The sequence below is a fragment of the Castor canadensis genome, chromosome 16 (assembly GCF_047511655.1).
Source record: "Castor canadensis chromosome 16, mCasCan1.hap1v2, whole genome shotgun sequence".
Taxonomy (NCBI): Eukaryota; Metazoa; Chordata; class Mammalia; order Rodentia; family Castoridae; genus Castor; species Castor canadensis.
Window position 1 is genome coordinate 82,280,910 of NC_133401.1, and position 26,706 is coordinate 82,307,615.

Consider the following 26,706-nt stretch of genomic DNA (forward strand, 5'->3'; position numbering starts at 1 on the left):
CAGGCACATAAAAAGATTTTGCACTTAAGTTCATAATGACTTCAGTAGGATTCCTATACCATATGTTTGGTTTATTATTTATTTTTCAGGCAGACATGACATGACTTATTAATATTTTAGAGTGACTATATATTATTGATCTTGTTATTCCTCTGCTCCAGTCCAAAGAGGTCCCATCTCGTTAAGAATAAAAGTGCAAGTTCTTAAAACGGGCTTCAAGGGTCTTTGATCTTATGTAACCTCAACCCTATTGCCCACTTGCTACTCTGCTTCACCACACTTTCCTTCTTCCAGGCACACTCCTGCCTCAGGCCTTTGTATTTTCTTTTCCTTCTCCTTCAAATTCTCTTCCTCCAACCCCCAGTTCCTTCAGGTCTCTGCTTTCATGTCACTTGACCACCCCAAGTAAAATAAAGTGCTTCCTGGGGCATTTCTTTTCCTATACCTCTACTTTTTATTTCTCCATAACACACTATATCTGATGTCATCAGCCTGCTCATGAGTCAATTAATATATTTTCAAGAATTGTACTAGATATGTATAAAAATATTTAAACATGAAATTGACCATATTGAGAATATTTACACTATGGAAATTGGCAAACACTACTAAGCAGAGCTTTTATTTTTTTGAATATCTGTTTTATCAGAGTACCACAAGACATAACATGTATTTCCTTGTTTATACACTCACTGTTTTCACCACCAGTGTGGTCAGGGGATATTTGTGTTATTTACCCATGTTAACCTAGTGTTTCAGTCCGTGTCTGCCACCAAACAGTTGACTAACAAATATATGTTGAACAAATAATTGATGGGGACATTATACATTAGGATTTATGGTCTTCAATATTTGTGAGGGATAAGGTTAGCCCTTTCATATATTCACTAATTTAATTTTTCAGTAACTAGTTTTGAAAGCTCTTACTCTAGGTATTTATTCTGGGACTTGGTGATATTATAATTCAAAACAAAAAGAGAGAAGTAGCTCCTGCCTTTATCAAGCTTAATATTTGTAGGGGAGGAAAAAAGCTGCAGTAACACAGACAAAAATGATAAAAGCCATAAATGCAATTGTTAGTAAGACATCATTCTTAACAGAGTTATGTGTAGAGAGGGACAGAAAGGGATTGATTTACAACATGGAGAAATCAGGTGAACTTTCTTTTTAACACGAGTGGTTGACACAAAGATTGTGATTATCCCAGGCAAGCAGAAAGCTAAGGAGGGGCCATTCCAACAGAACTCATGGTCAAGTACAGCGCCTGATGTGGGGATGAGTTTACTAAGCTAGAAGAACAGAACAAGGTCACCAGTCCTGACCTCTCTGCTGGGCAGGGAATGGTGGTGGGTCAAGACTCAAGGCATGCAGGGCCAGATCACTCAGGACCTTGCACGCCACAGGAAATGATGAGGATGGTGTGATTCTTTCTAAGGTTTACAGAGATCATCCTTGAAATGGTGGATGTTAAGAGGCATGAGAAACAGTGGTTTAGCACATACACTGCAGAAATATGAAACAAGCGAGTGAAGAATATGGACCCCATTGGGTTCCGATCATTTTAAAGGCAAATTTAACCAAATTTTCCACTTGACATAAAATTTGTAGTTGTATGCATTATAAAAGAGATAAAGCTGGTGGGATGGCTCAAGCAGTAGAGCACCTGCTTAGCAACTGTGAGGCCTTGAGTACAAATCCCAGGGGTTTTTTTTGGCACTACTGGGTTTTAAGCTCAGGGGTTCACATTCCCAAGGCAAGCTCTCTACTGCTTAAGCCACATCCCCAGCACTTTTTACTCTGGTTATGTTGGAGATAGGAGATAGGGTCTCACTTTTTGCTTCAGGCCCGAACCATGATCCTTGTATTTTATGCTTCCTGACATCGCTGGGATAAGATATGTGTACCACTGCACCTCGCTGTTGGTTGAGATGGGGTCTCATAAACTTTTATGCCAGGACTGGACTCAAACCTAAAATCTTCCCAATCTCAACCTTCCAAGTAGCTAGAATTACAGGCATGAGTCACAGGAATCCTGTCCTGGATAAAATTTTACCATGCCAAATAAAGTAACACGTAGAAAATATTTTGTAACAAAATTGCGTTTTGCTTTAGATTTTATGGATGGTTCAGCATTAGAAAAATTAATGTAATTAAATATGTTAACAGGTAATAGGTAGAAAATTATATGATCATCTCAAAGAACAGAAAATAAGATTTTTTGATTAATAAATAAATACCTATTCTTGACTTATAAAAAAGAATCCAGGAAATCTAAAAAGACATTATTAATATGATGAGGGCTTCATATTTACAGCAAATATCTTTTTTTTTCAAGGTAGAGTCTCACTCTTTGCTGATTTTATCCAGCCCAGGCCAACAATGACTCTGGTGACTAAAAGACACCTCAAACTGACCCATCCCCAGACTTCCCCATTACAATTTATGCACCTCCATCCTTCCAGTTTCTCGAGGCAAACTCTACCCTAGAGCAATCTTTGACTCCTCTTTTTCTCATATTCTACTTTCAAAATCGATGCAGAATCTGACCACTTGATTTTTAACCATGTACGTTGATTGGTCGCACCCTGATTCAAGCTACCATTTGCAATATTGCAATAACTTCCTAACCAGTCTCTCTTCCTCCATATTTTGTTGATTTTATGTATTAAAATCTGTGTATAATCAATGCACAACTTGATGTGTTTAGAGATAAGCTTGCATCCATGAAACCACCACCATGGTCCATGCCATAAACCTATTTGTTACCTCCAAAGATCTGCTCCCCTTCTATTATTATTACTAGTATTTTTGCATAAGAACACTTAACATAAGATCTGTCATCTTGGTAATTGTTAGACAGACACTGCAGTGTTGTGTAGCTCAACTCCCACAACCACCATTCCACATGCCGCTTTTATCAGTTTGACGTATTAGAATTATTATTTAAATGATATCATATAGTATTTGTCCTTCTGTGGCTGGATGATTTCATTTAGCGCAATGACTTTTGTATTCATCCATATTGTTACAAATTTAAAGATTTCCCTTTTTTAAAAATATGAATAGCATTCCATTATGTATATGTACCATGTGTTTCTAAAGGGTCACTAATCAAGGAACTGCAAACCCAAACCTCAATGAGATAGCTGATCACACCTATTAGAATGGTCTTTATCCAAAAACAACAACAAAGGTACAAACTGGTGAGGATGTAGAGAAAAGGAAACATTTGTACACTACCAGTAGGAAAGCAGACGGTTGGAGTCATTATGAAAAATAGTTCTGAAGTTGCTCAAAAAACTAAAAGTAGAATTACTACATGATTCAGCAGTGCTTTTGTGGCATTCAAAGTGATGGAAAACTGGACTTAGAAAAGGTTCTACACTCCCACATTTGTTGCAGTATCATTCACAAAGAGCAACACAGATAAGCAACCTATTTCCTGTAATTTCTCTTCTACATCAGTCAACTTCATGTTATTACAATAAAACACTCAAAACAATTAACTTGAATGGAGGAATAAGTGTCTTTAGTCATACTTTGGAGGATCAAATCCAAGAGCAGACAGCCATATTGCCCTGGCCTCTGATACAGATGGCACCTCATAAAGAAGCACATGTCAGTTAGAGCACACACTTTTATTACAAGCCAGAAGGAGAAAGCAAAACAGATTGGAATCCCATAGTCTCCTTTGAAGCACAGCCCAATAACATAAAGGACCTTCTACAAGGCCCCACTTCCTAAAACTCCATAGAACCTTCCAATATCACCATCCTGTGATCAAGCCTTTGATACATAGACCTGTGGGGTACACTGCTCACATTCAAACCATAGCACATTCTAGTTCTTCACCACAACCAAGGCATTCCTTTAAACATTAAGTCAGGTCACATCCCAGAGCTCGAAAATTGCTATCTGATCTCCACTCCAACTTTTCCTCCCCTGCTTACTTAACCTGATCTAGCCACTTACTTGCCTCTTTGCTCTTCTGAAGGTGCGAAAGACATACTCTTCATAAACTGACTCCATTCTGTTACCTTTATTCGAAATGCTTTTCCCCGCCAGAAAATCTTTGACTAAGTCTGGAACAGTTCCAAGCCTGATCATGTCTCCTCTTTACAAGGACCACTGTGACCACAGTATTTCATGATTCAGCTTCCACCATTCTCTTTACCGTGCTCCTTTTTCCCCTCTGGTTTGCAAATCACCTTGCAACACACTATATACTTACTCACTTTTTTTCACATTCTCTATTTGTCTACAATAATTTGAGCTCCACAGCGGTAAGCGTTTTAGGTTTATTGATATCTTTTGAGCATAACAAAGGGCCTGGAAATAGTGGGTGGTGGATAAGTACTTGTTGAATAAATGAATGAATGAATAAATGAATCATTGAAAATCAATAAGGAAATAGAAAGGCAGAAAGCAGGCAAGTGATATAAACACTTCACTGAGCAAAACATCTAAGTGAACAATATATACAGGAAAACTGCTTGACAAGGTAGCAATCAAGGAAAAGCTAAGTCAGGAAAACAATTATTCTCATTGGACAGGAAAAACAAAGTAAATTTTTGCAAAATGTTGGTGAGGATTTACAGTAGCAAATAATGATGGATCATTTGGTTCAAGTGTAAATTTGAGGAAATATTTTGAAGTTCATTTTAGTAACACTGAATAAAATGAACTGTGCCCTTCCACCCAGGCTCTCACTTCTAGATGTCTTCCCAAATAATTTCAAAACAAAGCAAAAAACAGGAAAACAATCTAAATCCTTCAGTAGGGAAACACAAAAAACAAAGTGTGGTTTATTCATATGACTCAGTTTTATATCACTGTTAAAATTAGTTAACCAGAACTTTGTATATTAATATGAATTTTATAATCAAAATGTGAGTGAAAACAAATTGCAGGATGTATGTGGTATGTAATCCTATCGGAATTTTTTCAAAACACAGAGAAAAAGAATGTTTATACTCTAAATTTTTTTTATATATGCATTCAAGGAAAAAAATGTATAGGAATGTCAATACCTGCTTCTCTTTTGGTTTTTTGTATACTAAGGTTTGAACTCAAGGCCTACACCTTGAGCTACTCCACCAGCCCATTTTTTGTGAAGGGTTTTTGAGATAGGGTCTTGCAGAACTCATTACCCTGGCTGGCTTCAAACCGTGATTCTCCTGATCTTTGCCTCCTGAGTAGCTAGGATTACAGACGTGAGTCCCCTGACTCCCAGCAATACCTGTTTCAAGAGAGTGACAATCTTTGGAATGGAACAAGGAAAGATTTGAGCATTGGGACTTTTGTGCTATAATTTATTAATTTTTAAAAAAATGTTTTAAGTAAATATAATAACAATATTTTATCTCATTTGGGGGAAGTCTTTTTACTCTTTTCTATTATATAATTCCAAATATTAAATTTTTTAAAATCTAAAGTAATATTTTGGCTAATAAGAGTAAAACAGATATTGAATGATAGGTTATGGAAGCACCAGGGAAAATACAGAATTCTGTTGGGAGAGTTGAGCTCTAATATGTTTGGAAGCAGAGAGAAGGAAGGGGCTTTGAATGAGGGGAAAATAGACATGCTAGCCCTGATTTTGAAACTTCTTCCAACAATTCTTCAGTATTCTTGAAGAATACTGAAGATGAATACAGGGATGTGCAAGTCAGTTTTCTTTTACTATGACAGAATACCTGAGAAAACAACTCATGGAAGGAAAGATTTATTTTGGCTCTAGGCTTTGGAAGTTTCAATCTACATTGGCTGGCTCCATTGCTGTGGGCCTGAGGTGAGGCAAAAACATCATAGTGGAAAGATAAGGTGAATGAAAGCCATTCACATCATGGTAACCAGGAAGAAGAGAAAGAGGGACAGGAAGGGCCATGGGCAATATATATCCTTCAAAGGCATGCTAACAAGTGACCTACTTCCTCCAACCAGTTCCCACCTCCTAATGTCCACCACCTCCCAATAATGCCATCAAATTCAAATTCATCAATGGAATAAACCATTGATTAAGTAAGTCACCTCTCAATGTTTGGATCCACCAACTGGGAACCAAGCCTTCAAAACATTCAAATCCTAGCAAGGGATTTGTATGACATCAGCATTGAAAATCAATAGCTGTGTGAAAATAAAAAAGAACAGGGAAGCCTTTCAGGTGAGAGCATTCTTGAAATATCTAAATATGAGATCAAGGATGGAAAAGAGGAAGGTGAAAGTCTCCAAAATCCAATAGAATAAGGAAGCAGTAAAAAGTTGAAAATTTTTAAGAGTAGAGAGTTAAAGTTTTTAATAGTAGAAAAGAACATTTTTAACAAGACTGTAAAATTACAAGAAAAATGAAAAGAGAAAGAGTGTTATTCCAGAATTTTGGAGATTGTCATCCTAGATATTGCTTAGTTCAGTATAAAATCAAGAAGTGTTTAGTAGAAAATATTGAGTAAAATGACCCTAAAAATGGATACAAGTTGTGTGAAACCCAAGTGTTGGTTGAGGTTATAAATTTGAATGTTGAAATAGCCAAAGATGATGGAAAAATGGAGAACAAAGGATCCTAGGACACCTACTGAATTACTACAAAGGGAATATTGATGTCATTTTAGGAGAATTGGTAAAGAGAGAATGCTAATTTTGTTGACTTTTCTGCATTTATTTTTCTCAATATAATGTTATTTCAGATTTATCAGTGTGAATAACAGGTACATTTAACCAATTTATTTGAATTTTTCTACAGTATTCATTTGTATAAATACCCTTTTGACTTTCTACTCTCTAACTTTGAGTTGTTTTCATTCTGATAAAATATCACCAACAAATTATTTCTAAACATATTTTGTTATACCCATATATAGGGTATTTATGTGAAAGGGAAATTCCTAGATCATGAGGCACAGATATCTTCAACCTGAATATGCAAGCTGAAAAATGATATACAGTAAATAGCATTTTTATAAGTTTTTAAATATACAAATTTTATACACATACACATCAACTAAAAATATAAAATTTTGTTAGAAAGAAAGGAATAAATATGAGCATAGTAGATATTCTAAGAAAGAAAAATTAGGTGTTTATTCTTTATGTATATTTCATAATAAAAAGATAAAAATAGTATGTTTTCAAAATGATATTATTAGAAAAAGTTTAGAATGTACAATGAAAGAAACAGATAAAAATTAAAACTACCTTTTAACCCAATACACTGAAATAAGAACTATTAATATTCTGGTATATGTTTTCAATGACACATAAATATTTGCAAACATAAATAGCTAATATTGTATTATCGTGCTTCAAGACCTGCTTCTAGTTTCCCTGACAGTACATCATAAAATATTACTAAGCTTTGGGTTTCAGCTCCAACATGTAAAGACAATGGAAGTTACCAATCCCATCCATAGAATAAGAAAAAGCTGAATAAACTGAAAACTATTGACTTTTCTTGGACTCATCAGAGAACTGAGTTTGCAGGGCAAACCATCACTACAAAATCCACACTGACAAGAAAATCCATAGTCATAGCACAATTTACATACTGGAGCTGAGCCTCCAGAGCTGAGCAGGTAGATGGTAACCACAGCATATTTGCAGGGGACGTGAGTGGGCATTAGCGTGAGAGGTGAAGCACCACTCTCTGACCCTCCAGGCACTCTTTCTCTCTCTCTTCCTTTCTCTTTTCTTTTCTGTCTTTCTTTCTTCCTTTAGTATATATTAATTTTACAAAGAAGTTTCATGGTGATGTTTCCGTAAATGAACTTTGATCAAATTCACCCCCTCTTTTATACTTCCCAAGCCCACTCCCATTTTCAGTACTTAGTGGGTTTCAATTCTCTCTCCTCCCCTCTCTTCTTGCTAATCCCCTTTGACAGGGCCCTCCAATTGTGCCCCTTTTATGCTTATGTCCCATTATTCCATTTTTATTTTTATTATTATAGTTTTAGGTCTAGATCCCATATAGAAGTGAAAACATGCAACATTTGGGTTTCAAGCTTGAATTATTTCACTCACTATCACCTTCATTTTTTTGCAAAAGATATAACTTTATTCTTTATGGATAAATAAGAATCTGTTTTTTATATGGACCATTTTTTAAAATTTGTTGTTTGGCACCTAGGCTGATTCATACCTTGGCTATTGTGAATACTGTTGTAATAAACATGGGTGTACAGATGTCTCTTTTATTACAAGGACCTTAAGGTGAAGAAACAAAGACCATCCCATGGCTCTGAAATGAGAAGGAAAAAGGAAACCATTGTGAAATACACCCAGCATAACAAAGGCCTACTGTCCAGCAAAAAAAAAAAAAAAAATTCTGCCTCATTCCATATGGGGAGACAGAACTTTTCCAAATAAAGTCCTTTGAGGAACTGAGCATAAGGTGTAAGCAATACTTTGTGATGATCACAATCTAGGGTTACACTAAAAGAATAAGATTTAATAATGTAATTATAGAGGGCTTATCCTCTACTATAACTTATCACCACATGAACAGATTGCTCACATAAAAATAGTGGATTAAAGCAGAAAGAGCTTCAAGACACAAATTTTATCTGAGGATAAATTTCTAGGAAAGTCCAAAGACAATGCAATATAAGAACCATAAACAAGACTTCTAGAGATATCTGAAGCACTCGCACCTGTAACTATATTAAACAAGAAGCCAAGACCAACTCCTATCAAGATTAACTAGAACATCAACATAAAGGCCTATTTATCTCAATTCTCAATGCATTTATTATAGAAAATATTTTGGGTATATTTCAAAGTGGTAATTCTTGGATACTACACATCATCATCATGTCAAGCACAAAAACTAAAAGGCATGCCAAATGACAAGACAAAACCATAATCCAAACCACAAAGAAATCATCCAAATCAGACTTATATACATTACAGATTTTGGTGTTATCAAGTGGAATTTAAAATAACTATATTTGATATACTAAGTAAGTGCTCTAATGGAAAAAGTAAGACAGCATACAAGGACAGCATACAAGGAACAGTAAGAATAAAAAGAATGTGTTAGAAATAAAAACCACCAAATATGCCTCTGAAAGATTTATCAGTAGAATGGATGTAGATAAGAAAGGAAACAGTAAGCTTAAAGATTGGTTGCTATAAAGTTTCTAAATTGAAATGCAAAGTCAAAATAATTTAAAAAATAAAACAGAACAGAAACCTAAAGCTGGGATTGCTTCAAAATATATACATATCCATAGTGAGTACACTAGGGGAGAAGAGAGAAAAAAATGGAGCAAAAGAAATTCTTGAACTAAGAATGTCAGGAGTTTTCCAAAATTAATGAAAACATCACAACAAGAGACTCAGGGAGCCTCAAGTAGGATGAAATACTCAAATACCTACATTCATACATATTCAAACAGCAGAAAACCAATGACAAAGATCTTGAAAGTTGCTGGGGGATAGGGGAGGTAGGCAGTATAGAAACACCACAAAGCACAAGAACTCAGTAGAATTTATAACAGAGCTATGCAAGGAAGAAAGTAGTCAGGAGAAAAATGAAGTGTTGAAGAAAATAAACCCCAACATAAAATTTCACATCCAGCAAAATTATTTTTCAAGAATGAAGGAGAAGTAAAGAGTTCGCAGAGAAATGAAAAATTGAGGAATCTCTGCCCAGGAGACATGCTCAGAAAGAAATGTCAAAACAAGTTTGTTTAGGCAGATGGAAAAGGTTAGATGTCCCAAACTCAGATCCATACAGTAAAAGGAGTATTGCAGAAAGAATTTAAAAATATTGAAATCAAGTATGTTCACAATTACATGAAGGAATTCAGAAGGTGACTAAGCAACCTGAGTGTGTTATAAATCTATGAAACAACCACAGTAAAGTCTGTGAGAACAAACATACTGTCCTAACAACTGTTGGAACTGAGTACAATTGGTAAGAGTAAAATCAAAACACAGTGTACATAAGAGAGTACTCTGATTGAGCCTGTTGATTGGCATAGGTGTAAAAGTTAACGATTTTGACGCTACCATCCATGAATCCTGCAATGGAACAACTGAAGAAGTGGAGGGCAGGTAACGGAGGCCAGGTATCTCGCTGTCAAATGGGAGTTCTCAGAGAGGCAAGGGGAAAGGTCTGAAATGACTCATGTGTGAAATGTGCCCATGGATTTGTTTAGGAGAAGATTTAAGTATGAACCCCACGTCGCTTCCTATGGTTACAGAGGGTTAAATATAGCAACATTCACCAGCGCTCTAATAAGACACTCTCAGTAAAATGTCACATGCATCCCGTCTCTCCCCCACTCCCAGAAGCAGTGACCCTCCAGAGCGGTGAGCACACTAAGGGCGTATCTTGGTTTCAATACCAATGTTCAGTGAAAAGTGCTAGAAGTTTTTGCAGTATGGGCTGAGTCTAAGACTAGAGAAGATGTGAGGATATATGGGAACTTTCCTTTTTCACAATTTTTCTGAAAATCAGTAAGAGCTCTAAAAACAGTTAATTTAGAAATTATTCTTCTAAACATTTAAATGGCTATACTAATGCTCTGTATAGTTAATGCATTTAAACAAGCCCGTATTATGGACAAGTGTTTGTTTCTGATTTTTGTGTAAAGAATGCGACAATGACATTCTAATTATAAATCTTTGTGCATATGAAGTTACCGAATAAAAAGGAGTAACTGAGAAGCTACCGTAAGAAACTTCTGCCCATTAACTCAGCCACAGTAACACATGAAAAGTATAATTTTCCTACATACTTGCATCACTGACTATTATTATCTTGGCTAATTAAATAGGTGAAAGTCATTCATCATTTTACTTTGAGAGGGAAATTATTTAAAATGTTTTCATTGGCTATTTAAATTTATCCCTTTATAGATTTAGTGAACTCCCACTATGTTCCTGGGATCTTTCACATATATGTTCTTTTTTTTTTTTAATATGGAATGCTTCAGGAATTTGCACGTCATCCTTGCGCAGGGGCCATGCTAATCTTCTGTGTATCTTTATTGCTGCTTGCATCTGGCTGCAAGTAAGAGGAAGCTTAATTAAATCTAGCTTAAACAAGAAAAAGATCTTATCTCCTGCAAGAACAGTCCAGAGGGAAGGTGGTTACAGGAACAATCCATCCGCTTACTGATGTCAATGTTCTAATAGTCTCAGCAGGACTTGCTCTTGGGTATGGAAATTCCAGAAATCAAGAACAGAGGGAAGAAAAAACTCTCTGTCGATGTCTTATTTCCCCTTCTTTCTAAGAAGGAAAACTCCTAGAACATACCATTCCAACCTCTCTTCATACTTTATTGGCCAGAAATGCATTGCATGATGAAGGGAAGCCTGTTATCATATGGTCAGGGAAGAAGACCTGATTTAAATAAACAGGTCCAGATTTTTCTCTACCTCTGCTCTCCAGTTAAAACTGGAGGGGTTCAAGTTTCCCTGAAAAATAGGACAGTTTAGAAGCAAGAGAAGAAAATGAGGAATGAAAAAAGAAAAGGATGCCTGTGGGATGAGCAGCCAACAATGTTTTCCCCGTCCTCACAGTGACCCACTGTAAATTAGGTATTCTTTTTTATTATTATTGTTGTATTGGGGTTACACTGTAGCATTCACAAAAGTTCTTACAATATATCACAGCTGCATTCACTCCATCATTCTCCTTTGTCCACCCTACCCCCATTCCTGGAATTGTTTCAACAGGTCTCATTCACCCTCTTACACCTTTTCCTTATAAATGAGGTATTCTTATGCCTATTTAACTAGTGAGAATGTTGTGCTTCAGAGAATGTAAGTAGCTTGCTCATAACCACCCAGCAAGTATGATGAAGCAGTTCAAATTCAGAATCTCTACCTATAATCATATCACCATATTTAATTTTGTCATCTTTCATTGTAGACAATTGATGGAAACTGCATACATTTTATGATTCTGATCAGCAGTATGGAGGAGAAGTACAAGATTTAGAACATTTTGGTGAAACAAATAGTAAGAAAATTCCAATTGAAAGAGTAGTAAGAGCTGTCCTCATCTGAGTTAGACACTAAATGTTGAATGCTAGCTCCATGAATTAAATCCCGTTTTACAATAGCAAGAAGGTTTTCAGGAAGTCCTGAAAACAGCAGGCAGACCCTTAGCAATGTTCATGAATCCCTTGAGGTCGTTTGGGTGAGCTGGACAACACTTCAATGCCAGGATGGATGAAATATCGCTTCCACGTGACCCTATTCGTGAATCTACAGCAATGCTTAATGCATTCTCAGTGCATTAATACTCCTTTTCATTTATTGTTCCTGGTCTTAGCTGTTAAATGTAGCAAGCTTCAACCTCACAAAGTACACATGACATGTCAGCACAGGTATCTGCTTTTACTTCTTGGGTAGGTGGGTACTTAGAAGGAAGGAAAGGTGGGAGACAGGAAAGGAAACAGGGAGAAAGAAAAGAAGCAAGGAATGGAAGAAGGGTGTGAGGAAGTAGGAAAAGTATGGAAAGGCAAATCCAAATAAATTCCAACTTGTTTCACTTAGTTTTGTTATTATGTAGTTAAGATTATGATGACTAAATAATAAGATAAATAATTAGACAATAAGAAGATAAATACTAAGATAAAGGGACAATTGCCATCACAACTACAATAATAGTATATTCTATTCAAGGTACCTTATTTTATTCCCAAGAAAGTGTATAGAGGTCACAGTGTAGAGGAATAGGTCAGGGGATCATGAGCTCAATCCACTGGCAGAAATTTGAGGAAGAAGTGTGGGTGAGAGTCTTAATTGTGCTTTCCATAAGAAGGAACTGACAACCAGGGTATGTCAGGAGGCTTAATATTGGTTAGCTTCAATGATATCTGCAGGCTCTAGGGTATAGAAGCTATGCCCTGGTTGTCTGTTACCTGTGAGTTGATTATGTGGGTGTATTATGGTCCAGAGTGTGAGAACCTGATAAAAGGGAAGAGAGTTGGGTGTATGGACTTAATTGGTTCCCAAAACAAGGAATTGACCAACCTCTACTCAGGACCTCAACACTGGGTCAAGACAACGTTTTAAAAAATAGCATTTCCCAAAACACTACCATACATAGGGAAGCAATTTATATGCTTCATCCTCTGTTAAGGGAAAGAGGGAAAATAGTCTTAATTTTAGGCACTGATTTTTTTAGATGATTGAACACACATAAAACCCAAACTAAAAATAGTTACCTTCAGATAAAATGTTTTTATCACTTTGCATATTAAAAGAAGCAAAAATTACCTACAACATACCAATTAAAACATCTTTATTTGAAACAAGTATGAGGCAGAATTTATCTGAAAGAAAGTTAGCAAAACTACTCTCCATTAATTATATTAATTTTTGGCTTAACACTAGTCACAAATTGGAGGCTACCTGTGTGGTTTTATTTACCAGTAGCATTTTTCTTGTAAATCATTAAATTCTGGTCTGCTATTACTAATGTCATAGCAGGATTCATGTAAAAGCTTGTGGAAGAGAACAAATGCATATGCCCTGAAAGCTACTTTGTAGGTGACATAGGAAATGCTACTGATAAGTCAACAATGTCTGTAATTAGTTCTTGGCTTTACAATAAAAATGGTGACTTAATGAATTGGGAATATTACGGAAACAGGGCAGAGTTAAATTTTGTAGTTACATATATGACTCTCCATCTGTTCAAATGGGTTCTATTGACATAATTTCCAATATGAATAAAACATCACTAAGATCAATATGTAGTACATATTCCAACCAAAATGTGACAATCATCTATCTATAGTAGCATTGATTTCATTAAAGACTCTATAGTTACTTGATATATTTAACAAAAAAGCAATAACATTTTACTGAAAATAAAATTAGGATTTTAAATGCAAAGCAATATTCTTTCTAAAAGTTTTTTGACAAGAATCATTCATTTCAACAGGGAAATTTTTATCTAATGATCTCCAGCACTTCTCAGGCATCTTCATCCTCCAATGCTTTACTAACACAATTAATTAATTTTTCATTTTATTGCAATAAAATAGTTAAATTCAAGTTAAGGGGGAAGCTAGTTTTTTTCAAGCCAGATGAGAAGTCAATGTCAAATTTTAAATTATGGTTAGGATTTTGGCTTCAGTCTTTTGTCTTGATCATGAAGTAAAAAGTAACTACCTTAGTATTGTCAAATACTATGACACCATATCTTTCAAAACAATAAAATGAAAGAAAAAGAAACAAATTCACAAACACCAAAATCAAAGCTGAGAAGATAATTTCAATTTTTTAAGACATCTCTGTATTCCTTAAGAAAACAGTAAAAGAAAAAAAATAGAAGAAAAGGAAAAAGAGAGTAACACTTTTCTTCCCTCTTGATAAAAAAGTGTTATTTCCTGATAATGTCACACTGTAATCCCTACAATATGAAGTATGGTAGTTTTCAAATGATCTTTAAAATAACAGTATTTTTCATAAAAGTGTTGGTGAGAAAATACTGAAGAGAATCAGATGTGCAAACTATTTGTTACAGCTCAAGACTGTCTACATAACAATGTGAGAGAAAGAATTCTTTTCAAAGCCATTTACACTCAAGGTATCTTTATATACCAGAGACTAACAAAAAAAAATTATTACAAGTTTGAATAATGCATACATTCTTTTGTCACATATTGCATTCTTTAAATAAATAATAAATATCTCACGGTGCTAACCTTCAAAAACACCACATGAAGATTTCAATCTATGGATAGCAGAAACAAATTCACTCCTTTTGTAGAAGTGACTGAAATGGTGGCATCACTTTATACATACTAAATAAGTGCTCATTTTCCCAAGTCATATCTGTAAATCAGAGCAATGTGAAAAGTAAACAAAAAAAATCAAATCTCTTAGTTGTACTGGAAAAACTTCAACCTTAAATTGCTTTTCAGAGGTTGGCAAACTCTGACCCTCAGGTCCAATCCAACCTCCCACTTGGTTTTGTGAATAAAGTTTTATTGTAACAATGGCATGCCCATTTGTTCACACATGATTACAGACACTTTTTTCAACAGCAGACTTGAGAAGTTGCAACACAAACCATATAGCTTACAAAACTTAAAATATTTACTATCTGCTCCAAGGCAGAAAACATTTGTCAACCCCCTGCTCTACTGAAGGTAATATGTTGAGTTCCTCAGAAAAATCAGACTAGATTCATTTACGTAAGGAGGAAACTACATATGCAAATTTGTATTTACACAGGAAGTATGCAAAGTCTGACCCACATGATGAAGAATTAATTTATAGGTCATTTATTTTCAAATCTCACCGTATTCATTCACTCATCCTGTATGTGACTTTCTATCCCAGAGTATGAAACACACTGGGTTTATTGGTCAACTATGGACATTTAAAATATTGTTTCTCTCATCTTTCATGAAGTCTTGTGTGTCCTGAAGTCACCCAGAGAAGATTAGGATAAATGATATTCAAAGTATGGTATCGTTATGTAGCCAGCAGTCTCCACTGGACTGGGCCCTGTGCTGTGTCTCACTTGTTTCAAAGGAGGACATTTCACCCAGGTTTGTAGAGAAAACAAACATGGTGTCTTTTCCACAATGGGTAGCAGGAAAGATATTTTTGATGTTCATCATTAATGGGGTTGTATATAATATTCATTTGATATTTCTGACTTCCTTAGATTCTCTGGAGCCAATATGAATTCTTCAAAGCTGCTCACTTTTAGTGATGAGGATAACATTGTTGAGGTGTCACACAGAATGGACTCTATTCTTTACATTTTTGAAAGATTTTAAATGAATTTGTTAAGTGCAGTTTTGAGCAAGCATTGTCAAAAAGTAATAAATCAAAAGAAATTTTCTAAAACAAAAATTTTAAATTCTGTTGAATGCATTATGCAGCTCAATTGATATGCAGAATCTCTAAGTCAGTCCTGTGTTATTCTCAGTTGTGTTTAAATCTTTGTGTGATCTACTAAGTGTTTCCCTGACCTTAATTTTGTGAAAATGAGATAAATTCTAAAAGGACTTTTCATCATTTGCAAACTAACCCAAACTTGACACTAGATTGAGGAATCAGGTTAACTATGTCTCTGGATATTAGAAAACAATAATTTTTCTAAAATAACATCACCCCAATCTTCAAGTAATTTCTAAATTTTAAAAGGTCCATGTTCAGTAGACATTAAATAGTCTAAAACTCCCACAAAATAATAAGATAACAGAAATAAAAATATACCAATAACAGGCATCATGAGTAAAAACAATACAAATAGCAGTAACAAAAACAGCCCCACTAACATGTTAGACATTGGATTTATACGATATAGATTTTTAAATAAACATACTTGTGATATTTAAGGAAATAAAAGAAAAAAATGTGGAACAATAACAAGGAAAACACAGGGGGTTGAGGACTGAAAATGTTGCATTAACCATAATTAAGTTCCCATTGGATAACTTTACCAGATTAATTGCAGATACAGAGAGACTCAGTGAACTGGAAGATTAGTTAGAAGAAAAAATCCAGAATAAACAATAGAGATACAAAAGTATGGACAATCCCAAGAGTTTACAAGACATAAAGATATAATGAGGAGGCTGACATGCATGCATTTTGAGTCCCCAAAATAATGGCAGGAAGGAACTAAGAGAGAAGTTTTATCTAAAGATGTAAGAATGAGAACTTTCCAAACTTGGTGAAAGATAGCAAGCCTCAGATAAAACTGTCTACTAACTACAAGTAAAATATTTAAAAAGTAATCTCTGCCTAAGTATGTAATATTAAGATGCTGCAAACCAGAGACATAGCCACATAAAAAGACATACATCTTCAAAGAGCAAATACAAGACTCATAGGTAACTTCTCAACATCATGATCTAGCCAGAAAATAAACTACAGAGTGTGAAGAAAATCTAACCAACAAAGTTTATTTGTCTATTTGTTTGATTTTTGCACTACTGGGGATAGAACCCAGAGCCTTGTGCAAATCAGGCAAGTGTTGTACCACTGAGGTACATTGCCAGCCACAAACTAGAGTTCTATACAAAGGAAAAATAACCTTCAAGATTGTAGAGCTGAATTATTGACTCAGACAATTGAAAACAGAAAGCTTGCTCTCAGCATCACCTTGCCAAAGGAAATCTTCAGAGGTTTCCTCAGGCCAAATATCAAGCGATCCTAGAAAGAAGATGAGAGATGAAGAAAAGAATGAGGTCCTGAGATCCCTATGATGGTACATGTGTGGGGTCAAGGTAAATGCACATTAATTAAATAATAATTACAATGCTAATACAAGTAATAAGATGTCTATAAAAGGTAATATTATTATGGTATATCCCATTTTAATACACACTTACCAAAATAAGGTTAATAACAAATGAAGTTAAAAAACAAGGCAACCATAAATTACATTTACCATTCAATAAACCAAGAATAAAATTTATAATTTCAGGGAACCGCTAAAGGAATTGTAAAGTGACAGAGAGCAAAACAAAAATAATGAAAACTTCCCAATATCATTTACATCTCTGTAAGATTTTATTTTGATGAAAAGTCACACTAATATTTTATCAGTGAATAAAAATGTGCATCATTTACAAATTAATGTATTTAAAATAATGTGCATAAAATAAAATGCAGGAAAAACAAGTAGATTGTTCTGAATGGAGTGAGATTTTCTTGGTCCTTAATATGATGACAGTGAGCTCTCACTTTCAAAGCTGTATAAATAAGACTGCTAAACTGTTGAGCTAAGGGTAAGTACATGCCAGATTCCACACCTGTAATTCTATCAATTTAGGAGGTTGAGATTGGAAGGATTGTGGTTCAAGGTCAGGTTGGGGTAATAGTTCTCCAGACACCATCTCAACTGAAAAAAAGCTCAGTGTGGTGCTGTGCGTCCATCATGCTAGCAGTAGCAGGAAGCATACAGTCAGGCCTAGGCAAAAAGCAAGACGTTATCTCCAAAATATCCAAAGCAAGATGGGATGTGAGTGTGGCTCAAGTGATTGAGTGTCTAGCAAGAGCAAAGTCCTAAGTTCAAACCCCAGTACTACCAAAACAAAAGAACATGTATAAATATTTTAGTTAATATTACTTAGAAAATAAAATAATCACATAAAATAATATGCTATTTTATTTACCAATTGATTATTGAGAAATATTTATGTGAAAATGTGATTTTAAATATCTACATAAAAATTATGGGGAAAAGTCAAGAATTTTAAAAGGAGGCAAGAGAAAAGAGACTAACAGAAAGAAAAGGTTAGGACAAAATACACAGTGTGATTTTATATTTAAACCTAAATATTAAGTGTGAAACAATTAAATGAACAAATTAAAGAGAAAAAAATCAGGTTTGAATCCATACCTTTTAGAAGAGAGTCACATAAAACATAAGAGTTATATGCATAAGATTTCGAAATGGTCAAAAGGTAAAAACAAAAAAGAAAACTTACATATCTTGGAGAAAAGCAAAAGAGGCTGTATAGCTCTATTAACATCAGATTCAGTAAGCATGGAGATAAGCAAATTACTGCAGGTAAAGAGGAACCCTTTGTGATGACAGTAGGTTGAACTCATCAGGCAGTTCGAAATTTGCATGCACTGAAAGAAAAATAAGCTGGTAGAATATTTTTATATATTGCTCTCAAGAATAAATAAAAAAGATCAATAAGAAAATACTTTCACACAAAGCAAGCCTCAGCAAACATAAGAAAATAGAAATTACACCATGCATTCTATCTGATCACAATGCAATAAAACTAGAACTCAACAACAAAAGGAAAGACAAAAAACATGCAAACAGCTGGAAACTGAATAACTCATTGCTTAATGAACAATGGTCATTGATGAAATAAAAGAGGAAATTAAAAAGTTCCTGGAAGTAAATGAAAATTAAAACACAACCTACTGGAGCCTATGGAACACAGCAAAGGCAGTCCTGAGAGGAAAGTTTATAGCCATGAGTGCATATATTAAAAAGACTGAAAGATCCCAAATCAATGACCTAATGACACATTTCAAACTGCTAGAAAAACAAGAACAAGCAAATCCCAAAACAAATAGAAGGAGAGAAATAATAAAAATAGAGCTGAAATCAATGAAATAGAAACCAAAAAAACCATACAAAGAATTAATGAAACAAAAAGTTGGTTCTTTGAAAAATAAACAAGATCGACAGACTCCTGGCAAACCTGACTAAAATGAGGAAAGAAAAAACCAAAATTAGTAGAATCAGGAATGCAAAAGGGGAGATAACAACAAACACTATGGAAGTCCAGGAAATCATCAGAGACTACTTTGAGAACCTATATTCAAATAAATTTGAAAATCTTAAAGAAATGGACAGATTTCTAGGTACATATAATCATCCAAGAGGATATTAATCACCTGAATAGATCTATAACACAAAATGAAATTGAAGCAGCAATCAAGAGTCTCCCCAAAAAGAAAAGTCCAGGACCTGATGGATTCTCTGCTGAATTCTATCAGACCTTTAAAGAAGAACTGATACCAACCCTCCTTAAACTGTTCCATGAAATAGAAAGGGAAGGAAAACTGCCTAACACATTTTATGAAGCCAGTATTATACTTATCCCAAAACCAGGCAAAGACACCTCCAAAAAGGAGAACTATAGGCCAATCTCCTTAATGAACATTGATGCAAAAATCCTCAAGAAAATAATGGCAAACCGAATTCAGCAACACATCAAAAAGATCATTCACCACAACCAAGTAGGCTTCATCCCAGGAATGCAGGGGTGGTTCAACACATGAAAATCAATAAAAGTAATAAACCACATTAACAGAAGCAAAGACAAAAACCACTTGATCATTTCAGTAGATGCAGAGAAAGCCTTTGATAAGATCTAACACCTCAACATTATAAAAGCTATATATGACAAAACTATAGCCAGCATTATGCTTAACAGACAAGGATGCCCACTATCTCCACTCCTATTCAACATAGTACTGGAATTCCTAGCCAGAGCAATTAGGCAAGAAGAAGGAATAAAAGGAATACAAATAGGTAAAGAAACTGTCAAAATATCCCTATTTGCAGATGACATGACCCTATACCTTAAAGACCCAAAAAACTCTACTCAGAAGCTTCTAGACATCATCAATAGCTACAGCAAGGTAGCAGGATATAAAATAAACAAGAAAAATCATTAGCATTTCTATACACTAATAATGAACAAACTGAGAAAGAATATATGAAAACAATTCCATTTACAATAGCCTCAAAAAAAAAATCAAATACCTAGGTGTAAACCTAACAAAGGATGTGGAAAGACCTCTACAAGGAAAACTATAAAGTTCAGAAGAGATTGAGGAAGACTATAGAAAGTGGAGAGATCTCCCATGCTCATGGATTGGTAGAATCAACATAGTAAAAATGTCTATACTCCCAAAAGGAATCTACATTTCTAATGCAATTCCCATCAAAATTCCAATGACATTCATTAAAGAGATTGAAAAATCTACTGTTAAATTTATATGGAAACACAAGAGGCCACGAATAGCCAAGGCAATACTCAGTCAAAAGAACAATGCTGGAGGTATCACAATACCTGACTTCAAACTATATTACAAAGCAATAACAATAAAAACAGCATGGTACTGGCACAGAAACAGACATGAAAACCAGTGGAACAGAATAGAGGACCCAGATATGAAGCCACACAACTATAACCAACTTGTCTTTGACAAAGGAGCTAAAAATATACGATGGAGAAATAGCAACCTCTTCAACAAAAACTGCTGGGAAAACTGGTTAGCAGTCTGCAAAAAACTGAACCTAGATCCATGTATATCACCCTATACCAATATTAACTCAAAATGGATCAAGGATCTTAATACCAGACCACAAACTCTAAAGTTGATACAGGAAAGAGTAGGAAATACTCTGGAGTTAGTAGGTATAGGTAAGAAATTTCTCAACGAAACCCCAGCAGCACAGCAGCTAAGAGATAGCATAGATAAATGGGACTTCATAAAGCTAAAAAGCTTCTGTTCATCAAAAGAAATGGTCTCTAAACTGAAGAGAACACCCACAAAGTGGGAGAAAATATTTGCCAGCTACACATCAGACAAAGCACTGATAACCAGAATATATAGGGAATTTAAAAAACTAAATTCTCCCAAAATTAATGAACCAATAAAGAAATGGGCAAGTGAACTAAACAGAACTTTCTCAAAAGAAGAAATTCAAATGGCCAAAAAACACATGAAAAAATGCTCACCATCTCTAGCAATAAAGGAAATGCAAATTAAAACCACACTAAGATTCCACCTCACCCCTGTTAGAATAGCCATCATCAGCAACACCACCAACAACAGGTGTTGGCGAGGATGCGGGGAAAAAGGAACCCTCTTACACTGTTGGTGGGAATGTAGACTAGTACAACCACTCTGGAAAAAAATTTGGAGGCTACTTAAAAAGCTAGACATCGATCTACCATATGATCCAGCAATCCCACTCTTGGGGATATACCCAAAAGACTGTTACTCCAGAGGCACCTGCACATCCATGTTTATTGCAGCACTATTCACAATAGCCAAGTTATGGAAACAGCCAAGATGCCCCACCACTGACGAATGGATTAAGAAAATGTGGTATCTATACACAATGGAATTTTATGCAGCCATGAAGAAGAATGAAATGTTATCATTCGCTGGTAAATGGATGGAATTGGAGAACATCATTCTGAGTGAGGTTACCCTGGCTCAAAAGACCAAAAATCATATGTTCTCCCTCATATGTGGACATTAGATCAAGGGCAAACACAACAAGGGGATTGGACTATGAGCACATGATAAAAGCGAGAGCACACAAGGGAGGGGTGAGGATAGGTAAGACACCTAAAAAACTAGCTAGCATTTGTTGCCCTTAACACAGAGAAACTAAAGCAGATACCTTAAAAGCAACTGAGACCAATAGGAAAAGGGGACCAGGTACTAGAGAAAAGGTTAGATCAAAAAGAATTAACCTAGAAGGTAACACCCACGCACAGGAAATCAATGTGAGTCAACTCCCTGTATAGCTATCCTTATCTCAACCCGCAAAAACCCTTGTTCCTTCTTATTATTGCTTATACTCTCTCTACAACAAAATTAGAGATAAGGGCAAATAGTTTCTGCTGGGTAGCGAGGCGTAAGGGAGGGTAAAGGATGGAGCGGGGGAGGGGGAGGGTAAGGGAGGGGATGGGGATATGGGGGAGTAATGACCCAAACATTGTATGCACATATAAATAAAATAAAAATTTTAAAAAAAGAAAATACATTCAAATAACATCATGAGTATACTTGATCAATTGGTATATATATATTATATACATATTATATATGTTATACCAATTCCAATCAAACTGCAAAATGCATACTCAAGGTACAAATGGAGCATATATCATGTCATCAAGTTGTTCTCAACGAAAGACTAAAGTCGTGCAGAATGTGTTTTTGCCATGAAGATACAGGCTGTGAAATACAGTAGTGCTGAAGGTGTGTGCTTGCCTAGCATACATGAGACCCTGAGTTTGATGCCCTGAATTGTAAGAAGACTCTTTTCTGCTATTATAACAAAATACCACAGACTGTAATTTATGAACAATAGAAGTTTAATAGGCTCATGGTTCTAGAGATGAGTCCAAGATTGAGGGACTGGATGTAGTGAAGGCCTTTTTATTATGTGATAACATGGTAGAAAAAAGGCCAGAGAGAGAGAGGGAGCAAGCCCACCTTCCTGCAGTAACCACACTAATCCACCCAGGAGTGCAGAGTCCACATGACCTCATGATGTACTCTACTCAACTCTTATTAGGCCACGCTGCCTGACACTGTTGCACTGGGGATTAAGTTTCCAACATGCGAATTTTGAGGAGTATAGTCAAACCACTGCAGATTGAAATTAAGAAGTAGTATCATAGAGGAGTCATTGGATCAAAGAAAGCAATAAAGGAACTAAAATATTTAGAATTGAGTAATAAGGAAAGTGCTATATAAAAAGTGGACTGCCACAAAAAAATTATGGTGTTATTTCATTGCATTAAATGCATTTATTAGAAGGGAAGACATGCTGAAAATTAGCTTTCACAGAATTAGAAATAACCACACATTGAATGTAAAATAGAAAAATAAAAAAATTCAAAGCCAAATGAAATAGAAAATAAACAGACATTAACAATGTTCTAGTGTCTTTAAAAGGGTTCATAAAATTGATAAACTTGTTGAGATTCATCAAGAAAAAGACAATAGGAACAAATGAGTAAGGTTAGGACTGGGAAAGTGGTTAATAGCACCTATCTATAGATATCTAAGTGTTAATTAAAGATTATGACAACTTTATGCTAATAAACATAAATATTTAGATTAGACAAATCTACAAAAGAATTACTTGAGAAGGAGTTGAAAATCTAATCATGCCTATAATTATTAAAAACATTTAATCATAAATTAAACCCTTCTCAAAAATAAAATACCAGGCCCAGGAAATTCTAGCAAACATTTCAGGAATGATTATGATACAACATAAACTCTGCCAGGGTGGAGACATAGAATAACCACTTCTCCCATCATTTCATGAGTTCAGCATAACCCCACCAAAACCTGAGAAGGTCACTATAAGAAAAGGAATTCCATGGTTAATATCATCCATAAACGTAGATGAAACTCTCCTGAATAAATTATAGCAAAACAAGTCCAGTAATTGAAAAAGAATAATGCATGGTGATCAGACTTCTGTCAGGAATGCAAGATTTGCTTAAAATTTGAAAGTCAATGTGCAGCATATTATCAAGAAAAGGAAAATCATACAATCATTTTCAAAGATATAAAAAAATTTAATAAAATATATCATGTTTTATTGATATTGCAAGCTAGGAAGAAATAATGATTCCTTAATTTTATAAAAGTTTTTCACAAAGCAAACATAATACAAAAATGAATAGAGCACAACCCACACCTTATTTAATGTAAAATGTTGCAAGCTTTCCCTTTAATATTGCATACCAAAAAGGATACCTAAAAACAATTCCTATTTAATGTTGCATACGTGCTGTAGCCAATGTAATAAAGCAAGAAAAGAAGGACTGATGTTAGGATTCTGAAGAAAGAAAGACAACTTTATTTCTAGGCCACATGATTATCTACACGGAAAGTACAAAAAATTTGCATAAAATGTTGGGATGAATCAGGTTGCTTTAAGGGATCATGAGAAAATGAATTTTACAAAAGCACACCATTTATGGAAACAAAAAAACCAAATGACCCAAGGATGCATCTAATGAAAGCTGTGTATGACTCTACAAATGTAACTGTAAAATAATACTGAGAGAATGTAAAGGTGATCTAAACAAAAGAGCAGAGATGTGTGTGGATTTTTAAATTTGTCATTTTCCTGATGTAACTTGACACGTTGATGGTAAATACATCAGGAAATGCCAAGGGTCAAGTTAAACCTGAAAAAGGAAAAATTGAATGCTATTTCACTCACTCTCAAGGCATCATTGTAAAGCTATAATACAGAACTATATTGTATGAGTGCAGAAACACAGAGCACTGAAATGAAATAAAAAGTCCAGGCTGAGGGTGTGGCTCCAGTGGAAGAGCTCCTATATATTCTGTCTCTCTCTCTCCCTCTCTCTCTCTTTCTCTCTCTCTTTCTCTTTCACACACACACACACACACACAGTAAGGATCTCACAAAATCAAAAGATCCATAAACCACTCCACAAATGTACTAATTCTTGACTAGTAACACAGCTGTACTGTAAAGTGGGAAGCAAAATCAAAGAACATTTCTGGAACACAAAGCCTGGCACAGGCAAGTTTGCACAGAGGAACACAACAGACATGAAACATAAAGGCACCGATGATTGGGCTGGCTTACATTTACATGGAGCATGGATTGGTGTATTGAGGCACAGGATTCTTGAGGTGAAACATCAAGGGATGGAATATGAGAATATAGTTTTAACACATATTATACACAAAGGATTCATCTCCACAAAGAACTACTGCAAGTCAACCAGGAAAAGAGACATGGCAGGAAAAAAAAAAAGAATGGACAAGTACTTGAACAATTTACACTATGTCCAAATGCCTAATGAATAATGCAAATCATGCTGAGACTTATCACAATTGTGCAAATTGAAACCCCAATATGTTGCCATTATACATCCAGCAGAATGGCTAAAATACAAATCCTAAGGATACCAAATGCTGGCACAGATGTGAAGTGTAAACTGCTGGTAGGTTGGCAAGCCCTCTTTGGGAAACTAAAAGAGGACATACATCTAGTCAGAAATTTCACTGTTAGGCATTATTACACAGCACAAAACTGCCATGGTGAATATGGTCCAATCTAATAGCTCCAAGTTCACATAGCCAGTTAAAATGCACTTTGATGCTCGTCACAAACATTTACATATTATAAACATGTGCGTGTACAAAAATGTGAGCATATTCATTGGAATATTATTCATAATAGCTCTAAAACAGAAACAACTGAAGTGGTAATTAATGCTAGCATGGATAAATAAATTTACTAAACTCATCCAATGCAACACAAAGTTCTAATGGAAATAGGTGAATTACAGCTATACATAATACAATAGAAATAAAAGCCTGCATGTTGTTTAATTAATTTAAAATAAAATCAGGCAAAATCATACTGTCTAGGGAATGTTAGGGGTGAGAACTACAAAGAAAAGCAGAGAGATGATTACCAAAAATGGCTGGAGAAGGATTGGTTTGAGCAGAGTGGGGAAGTGCTTTGTTTGAAAGATGGTATCCAGGTCTTCCTAGGGCCTGACGAAGTTCTGACACTTCATCAGGGCAGTGCTTACCTGTGTGCTCACTTTGTGGCAAATCACTGAGAGTCACATTTTTATTTTGATTTCTGCAGGTGAATATCCTACAGTAATAAAAGATTCAATGAGGTGATGTTGTCTAATGCTGTATATACATGTCAAATTATAAAGTGAGTTTTATTTCCTCTCAAATTATTCATTATTAAAGGTGAAGTCAATACATTTAGTTTGCTACAAAATCCTTCACACCATGGGGAATTCTCCTAATTATTTCATTCTTGGGTAGTAGGCTAATTTACTCAACAACTGCTACTGATTCTGCAAATGTTGATGTCTGATAAGTGTAATGCACTAAGCTAGGCTCTGAGTTTCAACCCTGAGAAGAATAGGGTAGTCTGCTCTCTTCAATTTATAATCTAGAGGAAAGGACAAATAACAAATGCAATGCAGTAATAAATATCTAGACATTTAATTATTCAAGTGCTAAGGAAAAAAGCAGAAGCAATAGACTTATTTCTGTGTTTTTTTTTTATTGTTGTGCTGGGTAACGGTACATTATAACATATATAAAAATTCTTACAATATAGCAAATAATTCACACTTGAATTCACCCCCTCCACCATTTCCTTCATTCTCTCTCCCTCATTCCTATATTAGTTTCAATAGGTCTCATTTTTCCATTTACATACATGTGTACACAGTATTTGCACCATATTCACCCTCCTTCACCTTTTCCCCACCTCCTCCCCCTTCCCATGGCTACTAACCCTGTTCTGCTCTCCTCCGATTTTATATAAGAATAAAAGAAGGAAAAAAGGAATTTTTGTTTGTTTAAGATAGCTACACAGGGAGTTTATGTGGTTCTTCCATGTATAAGTGTATTATAGCCCAATTTGGTTCATCTCCTCTAAGCAATAGACACTTGGTTCTAAAA

General features: G+C 35.1%; 1 pseudogene; it reads right to left on the reverse strand.

Annotated features, from left to right (window-relative positions):
• Positions 1–10,914: 10,914 nt before the first annotated feature.
• On the reverse strand, positions 10,915–11,011 carry LOC141418305 (U6 spliceosomal RNA; annotated as a pseudogene).
• Between the last annotated feature and the right edge of the window lie 15,695 nt (positions 11,012–26,706).